This window comes from Oncorhynchus nerka, linkage group LG5, assembly GCF_034236695.1.
Source record: "Oncorhynchus nerka isolate Pitt River linkage group LG5, Oner_Uvic_2.0, whole genome shotgun sequence".
NCBI classification, from domain to species: Eukaryota; Metazoa; Chordata; class Actinopteri; order Salmoniformes; family Salmonidae; genus Oncorhynchus; species Oncorhynchus nerka.
Genome location: NC_088400.1, coordinates 50,894,271 through 50,903,027, shown reverse-complemented (window position 1 = coordinate 50,903,027; position 8,757 = coordinate 50,894,271). Strand labels below are relative to the sequence as shown.

The following is an 8,757-nucleotide window of genomic DNA, read 5'->3' as shown; positions in this document are numbered from 1 at the left end:
TCCATATTGTTCCTCAAATGCAGTGTATGATATACCATTTTGTAGCTCTGAGTCTCTACTTTTATCCAATGTATAAAAAAACACAATTTCACATTTTACTACATGAGACCGAATCCAAGTGGTGAGTCACAATTGTAAAAGACTCCAGCCACCCTAGTCATAGACTATTCTCTCTGCTACTTACTGTACGGCAGCTTAAAAAGAAGCCTCGATACTGTAATATTTCAAAACTTTTAAAACCATGACTAGAGAGAGACAGCAAAAAGCTGCTGTTTATGTAAGTAAGTTAATGTTTAAGTTGTTATTCAGCACTGTCAACAATTTGTTCAACACTTTTATAAGCCATAAAATGCGCGTTCTACCTACTTCCACTCACGTTACAACCAGCACTGCAGCTGCAGTGAATGAGTATAGAAAAGTGCTTAGTTAGATAAGCTTGCATTATTATTATTAGCGGCTTGTGTCTTTTTTAATATCAAGGAATATTTCCCTGTCTCTGTTTATAGGAGGAACAATATGATTTGGTGCATGAGGCTGAATTAATGCAGTGCAGCTTGAGTTTTGCCTTCAGCTGGAAGACTGTGTCCCCTTTTCTCAACAAAGGTAGGGAGAGCAGAGGGATGGTGAGTTGGATGAGTGGCAGCCTCACCACTGCTCCCTCCCTCCCCTCAGACTGACAATCAGATGCAGACCATCAGTCCAGTAACATTTTAAAAGCTAATTATTATGCTCACTCAGCTTTGCCTCACAAGAAATACAACAAATGATCTATTATCAGTGTGATCACCTCCAATTTTGAAATATTATTTGGCAGGGCAATTTAAGCATAGGCAATATGCCATGAAAATATATTGTGCCTATAGCCTACTGCACAAACCTCATTGCTACTGTTTTTAAGTTTTTTTAAGAAATGCTTTTTTTTATCTGAATGGAAGATCTCGGCTTGCTTTTGGACTCAGAAAGTGATGTTGAGAAAAGGCTGGTGACCACTAGGCTAAGGTGTTATATCTTCCACTGGGAGGCAGTGTCAAGCTACAGTATATATTACTGTGCTGCAGTTAAGTAACTGCATTGCCCCTCATCCCAAACACCCCTCCCCAACGTGTGTTTATAAAGTGATGCATTCTCTCTACATGCCAGAAAATCTCCCCAGTCTCCGCGCAACAATGATGCCAGTGTGCTCTCGTTGACTCTACACACGAATCTGCATCTTTCTGCGGACTGTCAGTGGATTGACATATACGACAGAACAATTCATTGTCAAAACGACAGGAGTGTAAATTGGAAATAATCCTCTGGACCAGATTTGCTACCATGGGCATTTTTGTGATGCTCTCCACAACTGTATAATTATTTCATAGAGATACAACTGATAAGGATGAAAATATATTGATTTGATTAATTGTAATAGTTTGAAGAACAGAGAAAAAACATGGCTTTACAAACTTCTAATGACACTTCTTTGTCAACATTCCTGGACTGTCTGCCACGCCTGCAGAGCAATTCATCCGTGCATGCATCTGGAAATATGAGCAAAGAAGTTACCAATACCACCTGTAGCAATGCGTCTATCATCACAAAAGCCCCATCCGTGCGTCAAAAAGGTAATACTGGAAGATTCCTAAAGATTCTCTATAACAATCTCAGTTCTTTTGAGGTTCTTGAAACCTTTTCCTATCATTAAATTAATTACATGAGATTAATTCCTACATTAAATGATATGATGGGTTGCGATTGGCATCGTTTGTCACAGCAGCATAGGATTTAATTAAGTGAGAAATGCAGGTTGTTCACCCCACATTGAACAATAGGGTAACTTGGAGGAAATGTATATTCACCTTAAGGGAATTGTATATTTTTTGACTGAAAAAAAGTTATGTTTGGTAAGATTTAGATATATTGCAAAATGACCCCTGAAGATTAGTGTGTTAATTGACTCTTAAAAGCTAAAATCTAGGTATATTATTTTAATTAAATAAATCAAATTTTGGAAAACAAAATGACATTGCATATGTAAACGACATCATTTTGCTTGCCTAGAGATTACCACTTCCTCCCGATTTGGGGCATGCCTTGCACAAACTCAGGTGCTCTGCCTTGCTAGCACAGGTGACACCCTCCTGAAGTGTTTTACCAGTCAGCACCACACAAATCTAGTTATTCACTTACGCAAGTGGGGTAACTAGCACAAAAAACTGTTTATATACAGTACTAGTCAAAAGCTTGGACACGCCTACTCATTCAAGGGTTTTCCAAAATGTTTACTACTTTCTACATTGTAAAATGATAGTGAATAAATCAAAACTATGAAATAACACATATGGAATCATGTAATAACCAAAAAAGGGTTAAACAAGTAAAAATATATTTTATATTTGAGATTATTCAAAGTGGCCATCCTTTGCCTTGATGACAGCTTTGCACACTCTTGGCATTCTCTCAACCAGATTCCTCTGGAATGCTTTTCCATCAGTCTTGAAGGAGTTCCCACATATGCTGAGCACTTGTTGGCTGCTTTTCATTCACTCTGCGGTCCAACTCATCCCAAACCATCTTAATTAATTTGGTTGAGGTCGGGTGATTGTGGAGGCCAGGTCATCTGATGTAGCACTCCATCACGGTCCTTCTTGGAGGTGTGATGAAAAACAAATGATAGTCCCACTAAATGCAAACCAGATGGGATGGCGTATCGCTGCAGAATGATGTCGTAGCCATGCTGGTTAATTAACTGTGCCTTGAATTCAAAAAAAAAATTGTAGACAGTGTCACCAGTAAAGCACCATCACACCTCCTCCACCTTGCTTCACGGTGGGAACCAAACATGTGGAGATCATCCATTCACCTACTCCTGTAGTAGTTGTTTCTTTGCAGCAATTCGACCATGAAGGCCTGATTCACACAGTCTCCTCTGAACAGTTGATGTTGAGATGTGTCTGTTACTTGAACTCTGTGAAACATTTGTTTGGGCTGCAATTTCTGAGGCTGGTAACTCTATAGAACTTGTGCTCTGCAGCTGAGGTAACTCTGGGTCTTCCTTCCCTGTGGCTGTCCTCATGAGAGCCAGTTTCATCATAGTGCTTGCTGGTTTTTGCAGCTTCACTTGAAGAAATGTTCTACATTGACTGACATTGATTTTAAAGTAATGATGGACTGTCATTTCCCTTCTGTCTATTTTTACCATAATATGTACTTGGTGTTTTACCAAATAGGTCCATCTTCTGTATACCACCCCTAAATCAAATCAAATTAAATCAAATCAAATTGTATTTGTCACATACACATGGTTAGCAGATGTTAATGCGAGTGTAGCGAAATGCTTGTGCTTCTAGTTCCGACAATGCAGTAATAACCAACAAGTAATCTAACTAACAATTCCAAAACTACTGTCTTATACACAGTGTAAGGGGATAAAGAATATGTACATAAGGATATATGAATGAGTGATGGTATAGGGCAGCATACAGTAGATGGTATCGAGTACAGTATATACATATGAGATGAGTATGTAAACAAAGTGGCATAGTTAAAGTGGCTAGTGATACATGTATTACATAAGGATGCAGTCGATGATATAGAGTACAGTATATACGTATGCATATGAGATGAATAATGTAGGGTAAGTAACATTATATAAGGTAGCATTGTTTAAAGTGGCTAGTGATATATATACATCATTTACCATCAATTCCCATTATTAAAGTGGCTGGAGTTGAGTCAGTGTCAATGTCAGTGTGTTGGCAGCAGCCACTCAATGTTAGTGGTGGCTGTTTAACAGTCTGATGGCCTTGAGATAGAAGCTGTTTTTCAGTCTCTCGGTCCCAGCTTTGATGCACCTGTACTGACCTCGCCTTCTGGATGATAACGGGGTGAACAGGCAGTGGCTCGGGTGGTTGATGTCCTTGATGATCTTTATGGCCTTCCTGTAACATCGGGTGGTGTAGGTGTCCTGGAGGGCAGGTAGTTTGCCCCCGGTGATGCGTTGTGCAGACCTCACTACCCTCTGGAGAGCCTTACGGTTGAGGGCGGAGCAGTTGCCGTACCAGGCGGTGATACAGCCCGCCAGGATGCTCTCGATTGTGCATCTGTAGAAGTTTGTGAGTGCTTTTGGTGACAAGCCGAATTTCTTCAGCCTCCTGAGGTTGAAGAGGCGCTGCTGCGACTTCTTCACGATGCTGTCTGTGTGAGTGGACCAATTCAGTTTGTCTGTGATGTGTATGCCGAGGAACTTAAAACATGCTACCCTCTCCACTACTGTTCCATCGATGTGGATAGGGGGGTGTTCCCTCTGCTGTTTCCTGAAGTCCACAATCATCTCCTTAGTTTTGTTGACGTTGAGTGTGAGGTTATTTTCCTGACACCACACTCCGAGGGCCCTCACCTCCTCCCTGTAGGCCGTCTCGTCGTTGTTGGTAATCAAGCCTACCACTTGTTGTGTCGACCGCAAACTTGATGATTGAGTTGGAGGCGTGCGTGGCCACGCAGTCGTGGGTGAACAGGGAGTACAGGAGAGGGCTCAGAACGCACCCTTGTGGGGCCCCCGTGTTGAGGATCAGCGGGGAGGAGATGTTGTTGCCTACCCTCACCACCTGGGGGCGGCCCGTCAGGAAGTCCAGTACCCAGTTGCACAGGGCGTGGTCGAGACCCAGGGTCTCGAGCTTGATGACGAGCTTGGAGGGTACTATGGTGTTGAATGTCGAGCTGTAGTCGATGAACAGCATTCTCACATAGGTATTCCTCTTGTCCAGATGGGTTAGGGCAGTGTGCAGTGTGGTTGAGATTGCATCGTCTGTGGACCTATTTGGGCGGTAAGCAAATTGGAGTGGGTCTAGGGTGTCAGGTAGGGTGGAGGTGATATGGTCCTTGACTAGTCTCTCAAAGCACTTCATGATGACGGAAGTGAGTGCTACGGGGCGGTAGTCGTTTAGCTCAGTTACCTTAGCTTTCTTGGGAACAGGAACAATGGTGGCCCTCTTGAAGCATGTGGGAACAGCAGACTGGTATAGGGATTGATTGAATATGTTCGTAAACACACCGGCCAGCTGGTCTGCGCATGCTCTGAGGGCGCGGCTGGGGATGCCGTCTGGGCCTGCAGCCTTGCGAGGGTTAACACGTTTAAATGTCTTACTCACCTCGGCTGCAGTGAAGGAGAGACCGCATGTTTTCGTTGCAGGCCGTGTCAGTGGCACTGTATTGTCCTCAAAGTCCTCAAAAAAGTTATTTAGTCTGCCTGGGAGCAAGACATCCTGGTCCGTGACTGGGCTGGTTTTCTTCTTGTAGTCCGTGATTGACTGTAGACCCTGCCACATGCCTCTTGTGTCTGAGCCGTTGAATTGAGATTCTACTTTGTCTCTGTACTGACGCTTAGCTTGTTTGATAGCCTTGCGGAGGGAATAGCTGCACTGTTTGTATTCGGCCATGTTACCAGACACCTTGCCCTGATTAAAAGCAGTGGTTCGCGCTTTCAGTTTCACGCGAATGCTGCCATCAATCCACGGTTTCTGGTTAGGGAATGTTTTAATCGTTGCTATGGGAACGACATCTTCAACGCACGTTCTAATGAACTCGCACACCGAATCAGCGTATTCGTCAATATTGTTATCTGACGCAATACGAAACATGTCCCAGTCCACGTGATGGAAGCAGTCTTGGAGTGTGGAGTCAGCTTGGTCGGACCAGCGTTGGACAGACCTTAGCGTGGGAGCCTCTTGTTTAAGTTTCTGTCTGTAGGCAGGGATCAACAAAATGGAGTCGTGGTCAGCTTTTCCGAAAGGGGGGCGGGGCAGGGCCTTATATGCGTCGCGGAAGTTAGAGTAACAATGATCCAAGGTTTTACCACCCCTGGTTGCGCAATCGATATGCTGATAAAATTTAGGGAGTCTTGTTAAAATCCCCAGCTACAATGAATGCAGCCTCCGGATAAATGGTTTCCAGTTTGCAAAGAGTTAAATAAAGTTCGTTCAGAGCCAACGATGTGTCTGCTTGGGGGGGATATATACGGCTGTGATTATAATCGAAGAGAATTCTCTTGGTAGATAATGCGGTCTACATTTGATTGTGAGGAATTCTAAATCAGGTGAACAGAAGGATTTGAGTTCCTGTATGTTTCTTTCATCACACCATGTCTCGTTAGTCATGAGGCATACACCCCCGCCACTCTTCTTACCAGAAAGATGTTTGTTTCTGTCGGCGCGATGCGTGGAGAAACCCGTTGGCTGCACCGCCCCGGATAGCGTCTCTCCAGTGAGCCAAGTTTCCGTGAAGCAAAGAACGTTACAGTCTCTGATGTCCCTCTGGAATGCTACCCTTGCTCGGATTTCATCAACCTTGTTGTCAAGAGACTGGACATTGGCAAGAAGAATGCTAGGGAGTGGTGCACGGTGTGCCCGTCTCCGTAGTCTGACCAGAAGACCGCCTCTTTTCCCTCTTTTTCGGAGTCGTTTTTTGGGGTCGCTGCATGGAATCAATTCCGTTGACCTGTTTGTAAGGCAGAACACAGGATCCGCGTCGCGGAAAACATATTCTTGGTCGTACTGATGGTGAGTTGATGCTGATCTTATATTCAGTAGTTCTTCTCGACTGTATGTAATGAAACCCAAGATGACCTGGGGTACTAATGTAAGAAATAACACGTAAAAAAACATAAAACTGCATAGTTTCCTAGGAACGCGAAGCGAGGCGGCCATCTCTGTCGGCGCCGGAAGTTTGTCACAACACAACTGATTGGCTCAAACACATTAAGAAAGAAAGAAATTCCACAAATTAACTTTTAACAAGGCACACTTGTTTGATTGAAATGCATTCCAGGTGACTACCTCATGAATTTGGTAGAGAGAACACCAAGAGCTTTCATTAATGCAAAGGGTGGCCACGTTGAAGAATCTCAAACTGTTTTCTATTGATACCCCAACCACATCGATCTCAACACATTCAAATTATATTATTCAATTAAATACACATTTATTCACATGTACGGAAACAAGCGCGCGCACACACACACACATACAGCCCTGACATACCTAATGTAGACTTCATCTGCAGACTCCATGGCTAAAAGGATTTTAGCTGACTTGGCTGTCTCTGAGACAGTGTCACAAGTTCCACCAAAGTCGGCTCCTCTCCTTGTTCGGGCGGCATTCGGTGGTCGACGTCACCGGCCTTCTAGCCATCGCCGCTCCATTTTTCATTTTTTCATTTGTTTTGGCTTGTTCCCCACACACATGGTTTAATTCCCTAATCACATTGTATATATATATATTCCTCTGTCCCCCCCATGTCCTTGTGTGGAATTCAGTAAACTGAAATAAAAACATGTAACTGCTAGGCTAAACTTCTCTGCTGTTTAGGCCCTGTGGCTATTACACTGTGATGGTGTGAAGTGAACCCATGCACATGTGGAGATACTGTGTGTGGCTGTGTGAGAGCGAAGTCTTGCATCTCGCTCATCTCAATATCAGCAGTGCTGCTCATCACAAAGTAATTTAGCTGAATCTACTCTCTTAGAATAAGAAGTGACTTGAGGAACCCTTGAGATTATCAAGGAACCCCTGGAGTTCCTCAAGGAACAATTGCTATTCAATGTTTCATATTTGCACCCTCGGTTGGTTGAGGGTTTCTTGGAGGAACCTAATGGTTCAATGTAGCAACAGGTCCCTGGAAGAACCATGGAGTGGAGGCTTGGCTTATTAGGGGCGTTGCTTTAATATATATCTTTTTTTGTGCCACCCGTTAGAGTAAACATCATTCATGTATATCTTTTCTGTTATATTGTCATCAAGGTTGAACACTGACAGTTTTGTAGCGTCAATGAAGCTAAAAGAGGTTTCTGAGTTCCTCGGGAGCCTATGAAAATCCCGAAGTTGGTTTAGTTACCACTTTATTACTGGATGTAATGTTCAGCAATGTTAATATTATATTTGAATAATTGCATAAATATTCAAGGATTATTTTGTTGTTGCAGTGTACACATTTAACATAAGTGACATTTACGCTAACAGGGAACCAAAAATAACTATCTTAAAGCCACATCCTCTATATTAAAACGGTTCAACATTGAACTCCTCCATCACAAAAGGTTCCGGTTTGAACCTTTACACAGGGTTTCCTCAAATACCCTTCTCAGAGGGGTTCCTCAAGAAACCTTTTTCAACTGGAAAGGTTCCGCCAGTGTGGCCAATATTCTTCCAGGCAACTTTACTTCTAAGAGTGTACTTTTAACAAACCTGTTTAAAAAACTAAAACTATAATGAAACTATTATTTTTGACTCCAAAACTAACAAAAATAAAATAAAGACCATTCATGAGTTATGATGTATAATATCAGTCTGACAGTATTTTTGACAGTATTTCAATCTGAAGACAGTATGGTTTGAAATGACTGAAATGCATCAGAAAGGTATTGGGAAGTTCAAAAGATCATGATGTATGATCCTGTGTAGAAAATAACATTACTAACCACATTTCCATCCACAGTTTTAATGCAAGTAATTTTAGGCAGTATAAACTAAAATCATGACAGCTGTGATAGAAACATGAAGTTTCAGTACAATTTTATAAATGCCGACAGATAATTTGTTAATTTGAAATGGTGGGATTTTTTGTGTCTATAAAATTAACAATGCACAAATTGGCTGTGGAAACTCCTTTATGTGTAAATATTGATATAATAACCATCATATCGAAGTAAACTTTGAGTCACGTGATGATATTGTGTGTGGTCTTCCCACAACTACTTGGGAAAGCATACAGTTTATTAGGCTA

At 42.4% G+C, this 8,757-nt stretch overlaps 1 pseudogene; it reads left to right on the top strand.

The window, feature by feature from the left end:
- The first annotated feature begins 1,216 nt into the window (after nt 1-1,216).
- The window catches only part of LOC115129952 (cholecystokinin receptor-like), a 33,351-nt pseudogene continuing 25,810 nt past the window's right edge, over nt 1,217-8,757 (top strand).